This window comes from Schistocerca gregaria, chromosome 3 (assembly GCF_023897955.1).
Source record: "Schistocerca gregaria isolate iqSchGreg1 chromosome 3, iqSchGreg1.2, whole genome shotgun sequence".
NCBI lineage: Eukaryota > Metazoa > Arthropoda > Insecta > Orthoptera > Acrididae > Schistocerca > Schistocerca gregaria.
The window spans coordinates 20288344-20306499 of NC_064922.1; the positions used below are offsets into that span (position 1 = coordinate 20288344).

General features: G+C 49.0%; 9 non-coding genes across 9 annotated transcripts; all 9 read left to right on the plus strand.

Moving 5' to 3' along the window:
* Positions 1-1310: 1310 nt before the first annotated feature.
* Positions 1311-1384, plus strand: Trnaa-agc (transfer RNA alanine (anticodon AGC)). Its single transcript has one exon. It is a non-coding gene; the product is annotated as a tRNA-Ala (tRNA).
* A 2857-nt stretch (positions 1385-4241) lies between these two features.
* On the plus strand, positions 4242-4315 carry Trnaa-agc (transfer RNA alanine (anticodon AGC)). Its single transcript has one exon. It is a non-coding gene; the product is annotated as a tRNA-Ala (tRNA).
* Positions 4316-5701: 1386 nt separating this feature from the next.
* Positions 5702-5775, plus strand: Trnaa-agc (transfer RNA alanine (anticodon AGC)). The gene has a single exon. It is a non-coding gene; the product is annotated as a tRNA-Ala (tRNA).
* Positions 5776-8631: 2856 nt separating this feature from the next.
* Trnaa-agc (transfer RNA alanine (anticodon AGC)) lies at positions 8632-8705 on the plus strand. Its single transcript has one exon. It is a non-coding gene; the product is annotated as a tRNA-Ala (tRNA).
* Positions 8706-10263: 1558 nt separating this feature from the next.
* Trnaa-agc (transfer RNA alanine (anticodon AGC)) lies at positions 10264-10337 on the plus strand. The gene has a single exon. It is a non-coding gene; the product is annotated as a tRNA-Ala (tRNA).
* Positions 10338-11894: 1557 nt separating this feature from the next.
* Positions 11895-11969, plus strand: Trnaa-agc (transfer RNA alanine (anticodon AGC)). The gene has a single exon. It is a non-coding gene; the product is annotated as a tRNA-Ala (tRNA).
* A 1559-nt stretch (positions 11970-13528) lies between these two features.
* Positions 13529-13601, plus strand: Trnaa-agc (transfer RNA alanine (anticodon AGC)). The gene has a single exon. It is a non-coding gene; the product is annotated as a tRNA-Ala (tRNA).
* Positions 13602-14998: 1397 nt separating this feature from the next.
* Positions 14999-15072, plus strand: Trnaa-agc (transfer RNA alanine (anticodon AGC)). Its single transcript has one exon. It is a non-coding gene; the product is annotated as a tRNA-Ala (tRNA).
* A 2863-nt stretch (positions 15073-17935) lies between these two features.
* Positions 17936-18008, plus strand: Trnaa-agc (transfer RNA alanine (anticodon AGC)). The gene has a single exon. It is a non-coding gene; the product is annotated as a tRNA-Ala (tRNA).
* The last annotated feature ends 148 nt before the right edge of the window (positions 18009-18156 follow it).

Consider the following 18156-nt stretch of genomic DNA (forward strand, 5'->3'; position numbering starts at 1 on the left):
CGATTAGCATCCACAATTGCGCCGATTTCACGTAAATCCCACTGCACGTTCCCATTCTTTGCGTGCAGTCGTCTGCTACTGGTGTTGCTGGTTGTGACTGCTGATAACAGATACCGTAGCAATCAATTCATGGAGTGAGTTGTATGTTTTGCGATAGTCTGTCTCTGACAAGGAAGCACAGGTGATATAGGTGCGAACACAGGAAGCTTGCAGCCCCTCGCTACCTGCAGACACAGAGCAGCCACACTAGAAGAGCGGCCTAAGCCGTAGGCGAAATGTGCTCATTCGCTTTGGCGCGACGTCGAACTATAAATAACGCTGTCACTAGCGTGAGCGTTGCGTGAGCGTCGTGTAAAGTCGGAAAAGTCATCTGCATGGGTGATTGCCAAGTGTGGGGAGCGTTTCGTAGTACGATTAGTGCAAAGGGGACGCGGAAACTTATTGTGTCCAAGTGTTTTGCAGTTGGACGACAAGAATTTTACGCAGTAGCAAAGAGCGAGGCACTGAGTTGGCATGAACAATGGAGAGCACAATGGGGCTCGAGATGTGCTTGTTACCTCAGGTGCTGTGTGATTGTCGACAAGGAGTGAAATGGACCAATTTGTGACCGCCCTTTCAATTTAAGACGTTCAAAACAGACGGAATTTGCATTCGTAATACCATAGCATCGAAACTACTTGAAACTCTTGTGTATATGAACGTGTCCGAGCCTTTGTATTCTGGTACCTTCGCCGCTACAAACCAACCAACCATCGTGTCCTTGCACATCAGAGTCGCAAAGAATGGAGAATAGCCAGGCTTGGTCGTGTGTGTAGCTGTAGCTCAGTTGGCAGATCGTTCGCTTAGCGTGTGAACGCTCTCGGGTTCAAGCCCTGGCTCCTCCATGTTTTGTGGTCAGTGCATGGTAAGTGTTGGTCGCGGCGAACATAAACTCACGCAAGAAGTTGCAAAACCAGCGTCACAGACTGATATGATGTATACTGTCATAAGGAGAGCAAGGTGTAAGTGTGGGGACCGGCTGTTATCGTGGTGTCATCGAGTGCAGATCTGTCTTAGGTATCACGGCTTAACGTCATTGAAGTCAAGAGGTGGACAACACGTTCGTCTTACTCAGAGCGGTGTCTGAACTCTATTTTCGACCTTATTCGTGCCACTTTCATTGTGGCCAACTACGATTCGATACAGAATGCACGAAACCTGAAAGACACCCTCACTGATACATAGAGAGTAGTGTTTGTCTGCGGAATAATGGGAGTGCAAGGGTCTGTGACGTTGATATGACTGTATGTAGCACTACTAGTTATCGGGGGGGTGGGCGTAGCTCAGATGGTAGAGCGCTCGCTTAGCGTGCGAGAGGTACTGGGATCGATACCCAGCGCCTCCAGAATTTTTAACACACCTACATGCGCACCTTGCGATACAAGTGGAATAATTCCCAACCGGCAGAGGTGTGTAGGCAGATACAAGCGAACGATTAGCATCCACAATTGCGCCGATTTCACGTAAATCCCACTGCACGTTCCTATTCTTTGCGTGCAGTCGGCTGCTACTGGTGTTGCTGGTTGTGACTGCTGATAACAGATGCCGTAGCAATCAATTCATGGAGTGAGTTGTATGTTTTGCGATAGTCTGTCTCTGACAAGGAAGCACAGGTGATATAGGTGCGAACACAGGAAGCTTGCAGCCCCTCGCTGCCTGCAGACACAGAGCAGCCACACTAGAAGAGCGGCCTAAGCCGTAGGCGAAATGTGCTCATTCGCTTTGGCGCGACGTCGAACTATAAATAAGGCTGTCACTAGCGTGAGCGTCGTGTAAAGTCGGAAAAGTCATCTGCATGGGTGATTGCCAAGTGTGGGGAGCGTTTCGTAGTACGATTAGTGCAAAGGGGACGCGGAAACTTATTGTGTCCCAGTGTTTTGCAGTTGGACGACAAGAATTTTACGCAGTAGCAAAGAGCGAGGCACTGAGTTGGCATGAACAATGGAGAGCACAATGGGGCTCGAGATGTGCTTGTTACCTCAGGTGCTGTGTGATTGTCGACAAGGAGTGAAATGGACCAATTTGTGACCGCCCTTTCAATTTAAGACGTTCAAAACAGACGGAATTTGCATTCGTAATACCAGAGCATCGAAACTACTTGGAACTCTTGTGTATATGAACGTGTCCGCGCCTTTGTATTCTGGTACCTTCGTCGCTACAAACCAACCAACCATCGTGTCCGTGCACATCAGAGTCGCAAAGAATGGAGAATAGCCAGGCTTGGTCCTGTGTGTAGCTGTAGCTCAGTTGGCAGATCGTTCGCTTAGCGTGTGAACGGTCTCGGGTTCAAGCTCTGGCTCCTCCATGTTTTGTGGTCAGTGCATGGTAAGTGTTGGTCGCGGCGAACATAAACGCACGCAAGAAGTTGCAAAACCAGCGTCACAGACTGATATGATGTTTACTGTCATAAGGAGAGCAAGGTGTAAGTGTGGGGACCGGCTGTTATCGTGGTGTCATCGAGTGCAGATCTGTCTTAGGTATCACGGCTTAACGTCATTGAAGTGTAGATGTGGACAACACGTTCGTCTTACTCAGAGCGGTGTCTGAACTCTATTTTCGACGTTATGCGTGCCACTTTCATTGTGGCCAACTACGATTCGATACAGAATGCACGAAACCTGAAAGACACCCTCACTGATACATAGAGAGTAGTGTTTGTCTGCGGAATAATGGGAGTGCAAGTGTCTGTGACGTTGATATGACTGTATGTAGCACTACTAGTTATCGGGGGGGTGGGCGTAGCTCAGATGGTAGAGCGCCCGCTTAGCGTGCGAGAGGTACTGGGATCGATACCCAGCGCCTCCAGAATTTTTAACACACCTACATGCGCACCTTGCCATGCAAGTGGAATAATTCCCAACCGGCAGAGGTGTGTAGGCAGATACAAGCGAACGATTAGCATCCACAATTGCGCCGATTTCACGTAAATCCCACTGCACGTTCCCATTCTTTGCGTGCAGTCGTCTGCTACTGGTGTTGCTGGTTGTGACTGCTGATAACAGATACCGTAGCAATCAATTCATGGAGTGAGTTGTATGTTTTGCGATAGTCTGTCTCTGACAAGGAAGCACAGGTGATATAGGTGCGAACACAGGAAGCTTGCAGCCCCTCGCTACCTGCAGACACAGAGCAGCCACACTAGAAGAGCGGCCTAAGCCGTAGGCGAAATGTGCTCATTCGCTTTGGCGCGACGTCGAACTATAAATAACGATGTCACTAGCGTGAGCGTTGCGTGAGCGTCGTGTAAAGTCGGAAAAGTCATCTGCATGGGTGATTGCCAAGTGTGGGGAGCGTTTCGTAGTACGATTAGTGCAAAGGGGACGCGGAAACTTATTGTGTCCAAGTGTTTTGCAGTTGGACGACAAGAATTTTACGCAGTAGCAAAGAGCGAGGCACTGAGTTGGCATGAACAATGGAGAGCACAATGGGGCTCGAGATGTGCTTGTTACCTCAGGTGCTGTGTGATTGTCGACAAGGAGTGAAATGGACCAATTTGTGACCGCCCTTTCAATTTAAGACGTTCAAAACAGACGGAATTTGCATTCGTAATACCATAGCATCGAAACTACTTGAAACTCTTGTGTATATGAACGTGTCCGAGCCTTTGTATTCTGGTACCTTCGCCGCTACAAACCAACCAACCATCGTGTCCTTGCACATCAGAGTCGCAAAGAATGGAGAATAGCCAGGCTTGGTCGTGTGTGTAGCTGTAGCTCAGTTGGCAGATCGTTCGCTTAGCGTGTGAACGCTCTCGGGTTCAAGCCCTGGCTCCTCCATGTTTTGTGGTCAGTGCATGGTAAGTGTTGGTCGCGGCGAACATAAACTCACGCAAGAAGTTGCAAAACCAGCGTCACAGACTGATATGATGTTTACTGTCATAAGGAGAGCAAGGTGTAAGTGTGGGGACCGGCTGTTATCGTGGTGTCATCGAGTGCAGATCTGTCTTAGGTATCACGGCTTAACGTCATTGAAGTCAAGAGGTGGACAACACGTTCGTCTTACTCAGAGCGGTGTCTGAACTCTATTTTCGACCTTATTCGTGCCACTTTCATTGTGGCCAACTACGATTCGATACAGAATGCACGAAACCTGAAAGACACCCTCACTGATACATAGAGAGTAGTGTTTGTCTGCGGAATAATGGGAGTGCAAGGGTCTGTGACGTTGATATGACTGTATGTAGCACTACTAGTTATCGGGGGGGTGGGCGTAGCTCAGATGGTAGAGCGCTCGCTTAGCGTGCGAGAGGTACTGGGATCGATACCCAGCGCCTCCAGAATTTTTAACACACCTACATGCGCACCTTGCGATACAAGTGGAATAATTCCCAACCGGCAGAGGTGTGTAGGCAGATACAAGCGAACGATTAGCATCCACAATTGCGCCGATTTCACGTAAATCCCACTGCACGTTCCCATTCTTTGCGTGCAGTCGGCTGCTACTGGTGTTGCTGGTTGTGACTGCTGATAACAGATGCCGTAGCAATCAATTCATGGAGTGAGTTGTATGTTTTGCGATAGTCTGTCTCTGACAAGGAAGCACAGGTGATATAGGTGCGAACACAGGAAGCTTGCAGCCCCTCGCTGCCTGCAGACACAGAGCAGCCACACTAGAAGAGCGGCCTAAGCCGTAGGCGAAATGTGCTCATTCGCTTTGGCGCGACGTCGAACTATAAATAAGGCTGTCACTAGCGTGAGCGTCGTGTAAAGTCGGAAAAGTCATCTGCATGGGTGATTGCCAAGTGTGGGGAGCGTTTCGTAGTGCGATTAGTGCAAAGGGGACGCGGAAACTTATTGTGTCCAAGTGTTTTGCAGTTGGACGACAAGAATTTTACGCAGTAGCAAAGAGCGAGGCACTGAGTTGGCATCAACAATGGAGAGCACAATGGGAATCGAGAGGTGCTTGTTACCTCAGGTGCTGTGTGATTGTCGACAAGGAGTGAAATGGACCAATTTGCGATCGCCCTTTCAATTTAAGACGTTCAAAACAGACGGAATTTGCTTTCGTAATACCAGAGCATCGAAACTACTTGGAACTCTTGTGTATATGAACGTGTCCGCGCCTTTGTATTCTGGTACCTTCGCCGCTACAAACCAACCAACCATCGTGTCCTTCCACATCAGAGTCGCAAAGAATGGAGAATAGCCAGGCTTGGTCGTGTGTGTAGCTGTAGCTCAGTTGGCAGATCGTTCGCTTAGCGTGTGAACGGTCTCGGGTTCAAGCCCTGGCTCCTCCATGTTTTGTGGTCAGTGCATGGTAAGTGTTGGTCGCGGCGAACATAAACGCACGCAAGAAGTTGCAAAACCAGCGTCACAGACTGATATGATGTTTACTGTCATAAGGAGAGCAAGGTGTAAGTGTGGGGACCGGCTGTTATCGTGGTGTCATCGAGTGCAGATCTGTCTTAGGTATCACGGCTTAACGTCATTGAAGTGTAGATGTGGACAACACGTTCGTCTTACTCAGAGCGGTGTCTGAACTCTATTTTCGACGTTATGCGTGCCACTTTCATTGTGGCCAACTACGATTCGATACAGAATGCACGAAACCTGAAAGACACCCTCACTGATACATAGAGAGTAGTGTTTGTCTGCGGAATAATGGGAGTGCAAGTGTCTGTGACGTTGATATGACTGTATGTAGCACTACTAGTTATCGGGGGGGTGGGCGTAGCTCAGATGGTAGAGCGCTCGCTTAGCGTGCGAGAGGTACTGGGATCGATACCCAGCGCCTCCAGAATTTTTAACACACCTACATGCGCACCTTGCCATGCAAGTGGAATAATTCCCAACCGGCAGAGGTGTGTAGGCAGATACAAGCGAACGATTAGCATCCACAATTGCGCCGATTTCACGTAAATCCCACTGCACGTTCCCATTCTTTGCGTGCAGTCGTCTGCTACTGGTGTTGCTGGTTGTGACTGCTGATAACAGATACCGTAGCAATCAATTCATGGAGTGAGTTGTATGTTTTGCGATAGTCTGTCTCTGACAAGGAAGCACAGGTGATATAGGTGCGAACACAGGAAGCTTGCAGCCCCTCGCTACCTGCAGACACAGAGCAGCCACACTAGAAGAGCGGCCTAAGCCGTAGGCGAAATGTGCTCATTCGCTTTGGCGCGACGTCGAACTATAAATAACGCTGTCACTAGCGTGAGCGTCGTGTAAAGTCGGAAAAGTCATCTGCATGGGTGATTGCCAAGTGTGGGGAGCGTTTCGTAGTACGATTAGTGCAAAGGGGACGCGGAAACTTATTGTGTCCAAGTGTTTTGCAGTTGGACGACAAGAATTTTACGCAGTAGCAAAGAGCGAGGCACTGAGTTGGCATGAACAATGGAGAGCACAATGGGGCTCGAGATGTGCTTGTTACCTCAGGTGCTGTGTGATTGTCGACAAGGAGTGAAATGGACCAATTTGTGATCGCCCTTTCAATTTAAGACGTTCAAAACAGACGGAATTTGCATCCGTAATACCAGAGCATCGAAACTACTTGGAACTCTTGTGTATATGAACGTGTCCGCGCCTTTGTATTCTGGTACCTTCGCCGCTACAAACCAACCAACCATCGTGTCCTTGCACATCAGAGTCGCAAAGAATGGAGAATAGCCAGGCTTGGTCGTGTGTGTAGCTGTAGCTCAGTTGGCAGATCGTTCGCTTAGCGTGTGAACGGTCTCGGGTTCAAGCCCTGGCTCCTCCATGTTTTGTGGTCAGTGCATGGTAAGTGTTGGTCGCGGCGAACATAAACTCACGCAAGAAGTTGCAAAACCAGTGTCACAGACTGATATGATGTATACTGTCATAAGGAGAGCAAGGTGTAAGTGTGGGGACCGGCTGTTATCGTGGTGTCATCGAGTGCAGATCTGTCTTAGGTACACGGCTTAACGTCATTGAAGTCTAGAGGTGGACAACACGTTCGTCTTGCTCAGAGCGGTGTCTGAACTCTATTTTCGACGTTATGCGTGCCACTTTCATTGTGGCCAACTACGATTCGATACAGAATGCACGAAACCTGAAAGACACCCTCACTGATACATAGAGAGTAGAGTTTGTCTGCGGAATAATGGGAGTGCAAGGGTCTGTGACGTTGATATGACTGTATGTAGCACTACTAGTTATCGGGGGGGTGCGCGTAGCTCAGATGGTAGAGCGCTCGCTTAGCGTGCGAGAGGTACTGGGATCGATACCCAGCGCCTCAAGAATTTTTAACACACCTACATGCGCACCTTGCCATGCAAGTGGAATAATTCCCAACCGGCAGAGGTGTGTAGGCAGATACAAGCGAACGACTAGCATCCACAATTGCGCCGATTTCACGTAAATCCCACTGCACGTTCCCATTCTTTGCGTGCAGTCGGCTGCTACTGGTGTTGCTGGTTGTGACTGCTGATAACAGATGCCGTAGCAATCAATTCATGGAGTGAGTTGTATGTTTTGCGATAGTCTGTCTCTGACAAGGAAGCACAGGTGATATAGGTGCGAACACAGGAAGCTTGCAGCCCCTCGCTGCCTGCAGACACAGAGCAGCCACACTAGAAGAGCGGCCTAAGCCGTAGGCGAAATGTGCTCATTCGCTTTGGCGCGACGTCGAACTATAAATAAGGCTGTCACTAGCGTGAGCGTAGCGTGAGCGTCGTGTAAAGTCGGAAAAGTCATCTGCATGGGTGATTGCCAAGTGTGGGGAGCGTTTCGTAGTACGATTAGTGCAAAGGGGATGCGGAAACTTATTGTGTCCAAGTTTTTTGCAGTTGGACGACAAGAATTTTACGCAGTAGCAAAGAGCGAGGCACTGAGTTGGCATGAACAATGGAGAGCACAATGGGGCTCGAGATGTGCTTGTTACCTCAGGTGCTGTGTGATTGTCGACAAGGAGTGAAATGGACCAATTTGTGACCGCCCTTTCAATTTAAGACGTTCAAAACAGACGGAATTTGCATTCGTAATACCATAGCATCGAAACTACTTGGAACTCTTGTGTATATGAACGTGTCCGCGCCTTTGTATTGTGGTACCTTCGCCGCTACAAACCAACCAACCATCGTGTCCTTGCACATCAGAGTCGCAAAGAATGGAGAATAGCCAGGCTTGGTCGTGTGTGTAGCTGTAGCTCAGTTGGCAGATCGTTCGCTTAGCGTGTGAACGGTCTCGGGTTCAAGCCCTGGCTCCTCCATGTTTTGTGGTCAGTGCATGGTAAGTGTTGGTCGCGGCGAACATAAACTCACGCAAGAAGTTGCAAAACCAGCGTCACAGACTGATATGATGTATACTGTCATAAGGAGAGCAAGGTGTAAGTGTGGGGACCGGCTGTTATCGTGGTGTCATCGAGTGCAGATCTGTCTTAGGTATCACGGCTTAACGTCATTGAAGTCTAGAGGTGGACAACACGTTCGTCTTACTCAGAGCGGTGTCTGAACTCTATTTTCGACGTTATGCGTGCCACTTTCATTGTGGCCAACTACGATTCGATACAGAATGCACGAAACCTGAAAGACACCCTCACTGATACATAGAGAGTAGTGTTTGTCTGCGGAATAATGGGAGTGCAAGGGTCTGTGACGTTGATATGACTGTATGTAGCACTACTAGTTATCGGGGGGGTGGGCGTAGCTCAGATGGTAGAGCGCTCGCTTAGCGTGCGAGAGGTACTGGGATCGATACCCAGCGCCTCCAGAATTCTTAACACACCTACATGCGCACCTTGCGATACAAGTGGAATAATTCCCAACCGGCAGAGGTGTGTAGGCAGATACAAGCGAACGATTAGCATCCACAATTGCGCCGATTTCACGTAAATCCCACTGCACGTTCCTATTCTTTGCGTGCAGTCGGCTGCTACTGGTGTTGCTGGTTGTGACTGCTGATAACAGATGCCGTAGCAATCAATTCATGGAGTGAGTTGTATGTTTTGCGATAGTCTGTCTCTGACATCCACAATTGCGCCAATTTCACGTAAATCCCACTGCACGTTCCTATTCTTTGCGTGCAGTCGGCTGCTACTGGTGTTGCTGGTTGTGACTGCTGATAACAGATGCCGTAGCAATCAATTCATGGAGTGAGTTGTATGTTTTGCGATAGTCTGTCTCTGACAAGGAAGCACAGGTGATATAGGTGCGAACACAGGATGCTTGCAGCCCCTCGCTACCAGCAGACACAGAGCAGCCACACTAGAAGGGCGGCCTAAGCCGTAGGCGAAATGTGCTCATTCGCTTTGGCGCGACGTCGAACTATAAATAAGGCTGTCACTAGCGTGAGCGTTGCGTGAGCGTCGTGTAAAGTCGGAAAAGTCATCTGCATGGGTGATTGCCAAGTGTGGGGAGCGTTTCGTAGTACGATTAGTGCAAAGGGGATGCGGAAACTAATTGTGTCCAAGTGTTTTGCAGTTGGACGACAAGAATTTTACGCAGTAGCAAAGAGCGAGGCACTGAGTTGGCATGAACAATGGAGATCACAATGGGGCTCGAGATGTGCTTGTTACCTCAGGTGCTGTGTGATTGTCGACAAGGAGTGAAATGGACCAATTTGTGACCGCCCTTTCAATTTAAGACGTTCAAAACAGACGGAATTTGCATTCGTAATACCATAGCATCGAAACTACTTGGAACTCTTGTGTATATGAACGTGTCCGCGCCTTTGTATTGTGGTACCTTCGCCGCTACAAACCAACCAACCATCGTGTCCTTGCACATCAGAGTCGCAAAGAATGGAGAATAGCCAGGCTTGGTCGTGTGTGTAGCTGTAGCTCAGTTGGCAGATCGTTCGCTTAGCGTGTGAACGGTCTCGGGTTCAAGCCCTGGCTCCTCCATGTTTTGTGGTCAGTGCATGGTAAGTGTTGGTCGCGGCGAACATAAACTCACGCAAGAAGTTGCAAAACCAGCGTCACAGACTGATATGATGTATACTGTCATAAGGAGAGCAAGGTGTAAGTGTGGGGACCGGCTGTTATCGTGGTGTCATCGAGTGCAGATCTGTCTTAGGTATCACGGCTTAACGTCATTGAAGTCTAGAGGTGGACAACACGTTCGTCTTACTCAGAGCGGTGTCTGAACTCTATTTTCGACGTTATGCGTGCCACTTTCATTGTGGCCAACTACGATTCGATACAGAATGCACGAAACCTGAAAGACACCCTCACTGATACATAGAGAGTAGTGTTTGTCTGCGGAATAATGGGAGTGCAAGGGTCTGTGACGTTGATATGACTGTATGTAGCACTACTAGTTCTCGGGGGGGTGGGCGTAGCTCAGATGGTAGAGCGCTCGCTTAGCGTGCGAGAGGTACTGGGATCGATACCCAGCGCCTCCAGAATTTTTAACACACCTACATGCGCACCTTGCGATACAAGTGGAATAATTCCCAACCGGCAGAGGTGTGTAGGCAGATACAAGCGAACGATTAGCATCCACAATTGCGCCGATTTCACGTAAATCCCACTGCACGTTCCTATTCATTGCGTGCAGTCGGCTGCTACTGGTGTTGCTGGTTGTGACTGCTGATAACAGATGCCGTAGCAATCAATTCATGGAGTGAGTTGTATGTTTTGCGATAGTCTGTCTCTGACATCCACAATTGCGCCAATTTCACGTAAATCCCACTGCACGTTCCTATTCTTTGCGTGCAGTCGGCTGCTACTGGTGTTGCTGGTTGTGACTGCTGATAACAGATGCCGTAGCAATCAATTCATGGAGTGAGTTGTATGTTTTGCGATAGTCTGTCTCTGACAAGGAAGCACAGGTGATATAGGTGCGAACACAGGATGCTTGCAGCCCCTCGCTACCAGCAGACACAGAGCAGCCACACTAGAAGGGCGGCCTAAGCCGTAGGCGAAATGTGCTCATTCGCTTTGGCGCGACGTCGAACTATAAATAAGGCTGTCACTAGCGTGAGCGTTGCGTGAGCGTCGTGTAAAGTCGGAAAAGTCATCTGCATGGGTGATTGCCAAGTGTGGGGAGCGTTTCGTAGTACGATTAGTGCAAAGGGGATGCGGAAACTAATTGTGTCCAAGTGTTTTGCAGTTGGACGACAAGAATTTTACGCAGTAGCAAAGAGCGAGGCACTGAGTTGGCATGAACAATGGAGAGCACAATGGGGCTCGAGATGTGCTTGTTACCTCAGGTGCTGTGTGATTGTCGACAAGGAGTGAAATGGACCAATTTGTGATCGCCCTTTCAATTTAAGACGTTCAAAACAGACGGAATTTGCATCCGTAATACCAGAGCATCGAAACTACTTGGAACTCTTGTGTATATGAACGTGTCCGCGCCTTTGTATTCTGGTACCTTCGCCGCTACAAACCAACCAACCATCGTGTCCTTGCACATCAGAGTCGCAAAGAATGGAGAATAGCCAGGCTTGGTCGTGTGTGTAGCTGTAGCTCAGTTGGCAGATCGTTCGCTTAGCGTGTGAACGGTCTCGGGTTCAAGCCCTGGCTCCTCCATGTTTTGTGGTCAGTGCATGGTAAGTGTTGGTCGCGGCGAACATAAACTCACGCAAGAAGTTGCAAAACCAGCGTCACAGACTGATATGATGTATACTGTCATAAGGAGAGCAAGGTGTAAGTGTGGGGACCGGCTGTTATCGTGGTGTCATCGAGTGCAGATCTGTCTTAGGTATCACGGCTTAACGTCATTGAAGTCTAGAGGTGGACAACACGTTCGTCTTACTCAGAGCGGTGTCTGAACTCTATTTTCGACGTTATGCGTGCCACTTTCATTGTGGCCAACTACGATTCGATACAGAATGCACGAAACCTGAAAGACACCCTCACTGATACATAGAGAGTAGTGTTTGTCTGCGGAATAATGGGAGTGCAAGGGTCTGTGACGTTGATATGACTGTATGTAGCACTACTAGTTCTCGGGGGGATGGGCGTAGCTCAGATGGTAGAGCGCTCGCTTAGCGTGCGAGAGGTACTGGGATCGATACCCAGCGCCTCCAGAATTTTTAACACACCTACATGCGCACCTTGCGATACAAGTGGAATAATTCCCAACCGGCAGAGGTGTGTAGGCAGATACAAGCGAACGATTAGCATCCACAATTGCGCCGATTTCACGTAAATCCCACTGCACGTTCCTATTCTTTGCGTGCAGTCGGCTGCTACTGGTGTTGCTGGTTGTGACTGCTGATAACAGATGCCGTAGCAATCAATTCATGGAGTGAGTTGTATGTTTTGCGATAGTCTGTCTCTGACATCCACAATTGCGCCAATTTCACGTAAATCCCACTGCACGTTCCTATTCTTTGCGTGCAGTCGGCTGCTACTGGTGTTGCTGGTTGTGACTGCTGATAACAGATGCCGTAGCAATCAATTCATGGAGTGAGTTGTATGTTTTGCGATAGTCTGTCTCTGACAAGGAAGCACAGGTGATATAGGTGCGAACACAGGATGCTTGCAGCCCCTCGCTACCTGCAGACACAGAGCAGCCACACTAGAAGGGCGGCCTAAGCCGTAGGCGAAATGTGCTCATTCGCTTTGGCGCGACGTCGAACTATAAATAAGGCTGTCACTAGCGTGAGCGTTGCGTGAGCGTCGTGTAAAGTCGGAAAAGTCATCTGCATGGGTGATTGCCAAGTGTGGGGAGCGTTTCGTAGTACGATTAGTGCAAAGGGGATGCGGAAACTAATTGTGTCCAAGTGTTTTGCAGTTGGACGACAAGAATTTTACGCAGTAGCAAAGAGCGAGGCACTGAGTTGGCATGAACAATGGAGAGCACAATGGGGCACGAGATGTGCTTGTTACCTCAGGTGCTGTGTGATTGTCGACAAGGAGTGAAATGGACCAATTTGTGATCGCCCTTTCAATTTAAGACGTTCAAAACAGACGGAATTTGCATCCGTAATACCAGAGCATCGAAACTACTTGGAACTCTTGTGTATGTGTCCGCGCCTTTGTATTGTGGTACCTTCGCCGCTACAAACCAACCAACCATCGTGTCCTTGCACATCAGAGTCGCAAAGAATGGAGAATAGCCAGGCTTGGTCGTGTGTGTAGCTGTAGCTCAGTTGGCAGATCGTTCGCTTAGCGTGTGAACGGTCTCGGGTTCAAGCCCTGGCTCCTCCATGTTTTGTGGTCAGTGCATGGTAAGTGTTGGTCGCGGCGAACATAAACTCACGCAAGAAGTTGCAAAACCAGCGTCACAGACTGATATGATGTATACTGTCATAAGGAGAGCAAGGTGTAAGTGTGGGGACCGGCTGTTATCGTGGTGTCATCGAGTGCAGATCTGTCTTAGGTATCACGGCTTAACGTCATTGAAGTCTAGAGGTGGACAACACGTTCGTCTTACTCAGAGCGGTGTCTGAACTCTATTTTCGACGTTATGCGTGCCACTTTCATTGTGGCCAACTACGATTCGATACAGAATGCACGAAACCTGAAAGACACCATCACTGATACATAGAGAGTAGTGTTTGTCTGCGGAATAATGGAAGTGCAAGGGTCTGTGACGTTGATATGACTGTATGTAGCACTACTAGTTATCGGGGGGGGGGGGGGGGGCGTAGCTCAGATGGTAGAGCGCTCGCTTAGCGTGCGAGAGGTACTGGGATCGATACCCAGCGCCTCCAGAATTCTTAACACAACTACATGCGCACCTTGCGATACAAGTGGAATAATTCCCAACCGGCATTGTTGTGTAGGCAGATACAAGCGAACGATTAGCATCCACAATTGCGCCGATTTCACGTAAATCCCACTGCACGCTCCTATTCTTTGCGTGCAGTCGGCTGCTACTGGTGTTGCTGGTTGTGACTGCTGATAACAGATGCCGTAGCAATCAATTCATGGAGTGAGTTGTATGTTTTGCGATAGTCTGTCTTTGACAAGGAAGCACAGGTGATATAGGTGCGAACACAGGAAGCTTGCAGCCCCTCGCTACCTGCAGACACAGAGCAGCCACACTAGAAGAGCGGCCTAAGCCGTAGGCGAAATGTGCTCATTCGCTTTGGCACGACGTCGAACTATAAATAAGGCTGTCACTAGCGTGAGCGTTGCGTGAGCGTCGTGTAAAGTCGGAAAAGTCATCTGCATGGTTGATTGCCAAGTGTGGGGAGCGTTTCGTAGTACGATTAGTGCAAAGGGGATGCGGAAACTAATTGTGTCTAAGTGTTTTGCAGTTGGACGACAAGAATTTTACGCAGTAGCAAAGAGCGAGGCACTGAGTTGGCATGAACAATGGAGAGCACAATGGGGCTCGAGATGTGCTTGTTACCTCAGGTGCTGTGTGATTGTCGACAAGGAGTGAAATGGACCAATTTGTGATCGCCCTTTCAATTTAAGACGTTCAAAACAGACGGAATTTGCATCCGTAATACCAGAGCATCGAAACTACTTGGAACTCTTGTGTATATGAACGTGTCCGCACCTTTGTATTCTGGTACCTTCGTCGCTACAAACCAACCAACCATCGTGTCCTTGCACATCAGAGTCGCAAAGAATGGAGAATAGCCAGGCTTGGTCGTGTGTGTAGCTGTAGCTCAGTTGGCAGATCGTTCGCTTAGCGTGTGAACGGTCTCGGGTTCAAGCCCTGGCTCCTCCATGTTTTGTGGTCAGTGCATGGTAAGTGTTGGTCGCGGCGAACATAAACTCACGCAAGAAGTTGCAAAACCAGCGTCACAGACTGATATGATGTATACTGTCATAAGGAGAGCAAGGTGTAAGTGTGGGGACCGGCTGTTATCGTGGTGTCATCGAGTGCAGATCTGTCTTAGGTATCACGGGTTAACGTCATTGAAGTCTAGAGGTGGACAACACGTTCGTCTTACTCAGAGCGGTGTCTGAACTCTATTTTCGACGTTATGCGTGCCACTTTCATTGTGGCCAACTACGATTCGATACAGAATGCACGAAACCTGAAAGACACCCTCACTGATACATAGAGAGTAGTGTTTGTCTGCGGAATAATGGGAGTGCAAGGGTCTGTGATGTTGATATGACTGTATGTACCACTACTAGTTATCGGGGGGGTGGGCGTAGCTCAGATGGTAGAGCGCTCGCTTAGCGTGCGAGAGGTACTGGGATCGATACCCAGCGCCTCCAGAATTCTTAACACACCTACATGCGCACCTTGCGATACAAGTGGAATAATTCCCAACCGGCAGAGGTGTGTAGGCAGATACAAGCGAACGATTAGCATCCACAATTGCGCCGATTTCACGTAAATCCCACTGCACGTTCCTATTCTTTGCGTGCAGTCGGCTGCTACTGGTGTTGCTGGTTGTGACTGCTGATAACAGATGCCGTAGCAATCAATTCATGGAGTGAGTTGTATGTTTTGCGATAGTCTGTCTCCGACAAGGAAGCACAGGTGATATAGGTGCGAACACAGGAAGCTTGCAGCCCCTCGCTACCTGCAGACACAGAGCAGCCACACTAGAAGAGCGGCCTAAGCCGTAGGCGAAATGTGCTCATTCGCTTTGGCGCGACGTCGAACTATAAATAAGGCTGTCACTAGCGTGAGCGTTGCGTGAGCGTCGTGTAAAGTCGGAAAAGTCATCAGCATGGGTGATTGCCAAGTGTGGGGAGCGTTTCGTAGTACGATTAGTGCAAAGGGGATGCGGAAACTAATTGTGTCCAAGTGTTTTGCAGTTGGACGACAAGAATTTTACGCAGTAGCAAAGAGCGAGGCACTGAGTTGGCATGAACAATGGAGAGCACAATGGGGCTCGAGATGTGCTTGTTACCTCAGGTGCTGTGTGATTGTCGACAAGGAGTGAAATGGACCAATTTGTGATCGCCCTTTCAATTTAAGACGTTCAAAACAGACGGAATTTGCATCCGTAATACCAGAGCATCGAAACTACTTGGAACTCTTGTGTATATGAACGTGTCCGCGCCTTTGTATTCTGGTACCTTCGCCGCTACAAACCAACCAACCATCGTGTCCTTGCACATCAGAGTCGCAAAGAATGGAGAATAGCCAGGCTTGGTCGTGTGTGTAGCTGTAGCTCAGTTGGCAGATCGTTCGCTTAGCGTGTGAACGGTCTCGGGTTCAAGCCCTGGCTCCTCCATGTTTTGTGGTCAGTGCATGGTAAGTGTTGGTCGCGGCGAACATAAACTCACGCAAGAAGTTGCAAAACCAGCGTCACAGACTGATATGATGTATACTGTCATAAGGAGAGCAAGGTGTAAGTGTGGGGACCGGCTGTTATCGTGGTGTCATCGAGTGCAGATCTGTCTTAGGTATCACGGGTTAACGTCATTGAAGTCTAGAGGTGGACAACACGTTCGTCTTACTCAGAGCGGTGTCTGAACTCTATTTTCGACGTTATGCGTGCCACTTTCATTGTGGCCAACTACGATTCGATACAGAATGCACGAAACCTGAAAGACACCCTCACTGATACATAGAGAGTAGTGTTTGTCTGCGGAATAATGGGAGTGCAAGGGTCTGTGATGTTGATATGACTGTATGTAGCACTACTAGTTATCGGGGGGGTGGGCGTAGCTCACATGGTAGAGCGCTCGCTTAGCGTGCGAGAGGTACTGGGATCGATACCCAGCGCCTCCAGAATTCTTAACACACCTACATGCGCACCTTGCGATACAAGTGGAATAATTCCCAACCGGCAGAGGTGTGTAGGCAGATACAAGCGAACGATTAGCATCCACAATTGCGCCGATTTCACGTAAATCCCACTGCACGTTCCTATTCTTTGCGTGCAGTCGGCTGCTACTGGTGTTGCTGGTTGTGACTGCTGATAACAGATGCCGTAGCAATCAATTCATGGAGTGAGTTGTATGTTTTGCGATAGTCTGTCTCTGACAAGGAAGCACAGGTGATATAGGTGCGAACACAGGAAGCTTGCAGCCCCTCGCTACCTGCAGACACAGAGCAGCCACACTAGAAGAGCGGCCTAAGCCGTAGGCGAAATGTGCTCATTCGCTTTGGCGCGACGTCGAACTATAAATAAGGCTGTCACTAGCGTGAGCGTTGCGTGAGCGTCGTGTAAAGTCGGAAAAGTCATCAGCATGGGTGATTGCCAAGTGTGGGGAGCGTTTCGTAGTACGATTAGTGCAAAGGGGATGCGGAAACTAATTGTGTCCAAGTGTTTTGCAGTTGGACGACAAGAATTTTACGCAGTAGCAAAGAGCGAGGCACTGAGTTGGCATGAACAATGGAGAGCACAATGGGGCTCGAGATGTGCTTGTTACCTCAGGTGCTGTGTGATTGTCGACAAGGAGTGAAATGGACCAATTTGTGATCGCCCTTTCAATTTAAGACGTTCAAAACAGACGGAATTTGCATCCGTAATACCAGAGCATCGAAACTACTTGGAACTCTTGTGTATGTGTCCGCGCCTTTGTATTGTGGTACCTTCGCCGCTACAAACCAACCAACCATCGTGTCCTTGCACATCAGAGTCGCAAAGAATGGAGAATAGCCAGGCTTGGTCGTGTGTGTAGCTGTAGCTCAGTTGGCAGATCGTTCGCTTAGCGTGTGAACGGTCTCGGGTTCAAGCCCTGGCTCCTCCATGTTTTGTGGTCAGTGCATGGTAAGTGTTGGTCGCGGCGAACATAAACTCACGCAAGAAGTTGCAAAACCAGCGTCACAGACTGATATGATGTATACTGTCATAAGGAGAGCAAGGTGTAAGTGTGGGGACCGGCTGTTATCGTGGTGTCATCGAGTGCAGATCTGTCTTAGGTATCACGGCTTAACGTCATTGAAGTCTAGAGGTGGACAACACGTTCGTCTTACTCAGAGCGGTGTCTGAACTCTATTTTCGACGTTATGCGTGCCACTTTCATTGTGGCCAACTACGATTCGATACAGAATGCACGAAACCTGAAAGACACCCTCACTGATACATAGAGAGTAGTGTTTGTCTGCGGAATAATGGAAGTGCAAGGGTCTGTGACGTTGATATGACTGTATGTAGCACTACTAGTTATCGGGGGGGGGGGCGTAGCTCAGATGGTAGAGCGCTCGCTTAGCGTGCGAGAGGTACTGGGATCGATACCCAGCGCCTCCAGAATTCTTAACACAACTACATGCGCACCTTGCGATACAAGTGGAATAATTCCCAACCGGCATTGTTGTGTAGGCAGATACAAGCGAACGATTAGCATCCACAATTGCGCCGATTTCACGTAAATCCCACTGCACGCTCCTATTCTTTG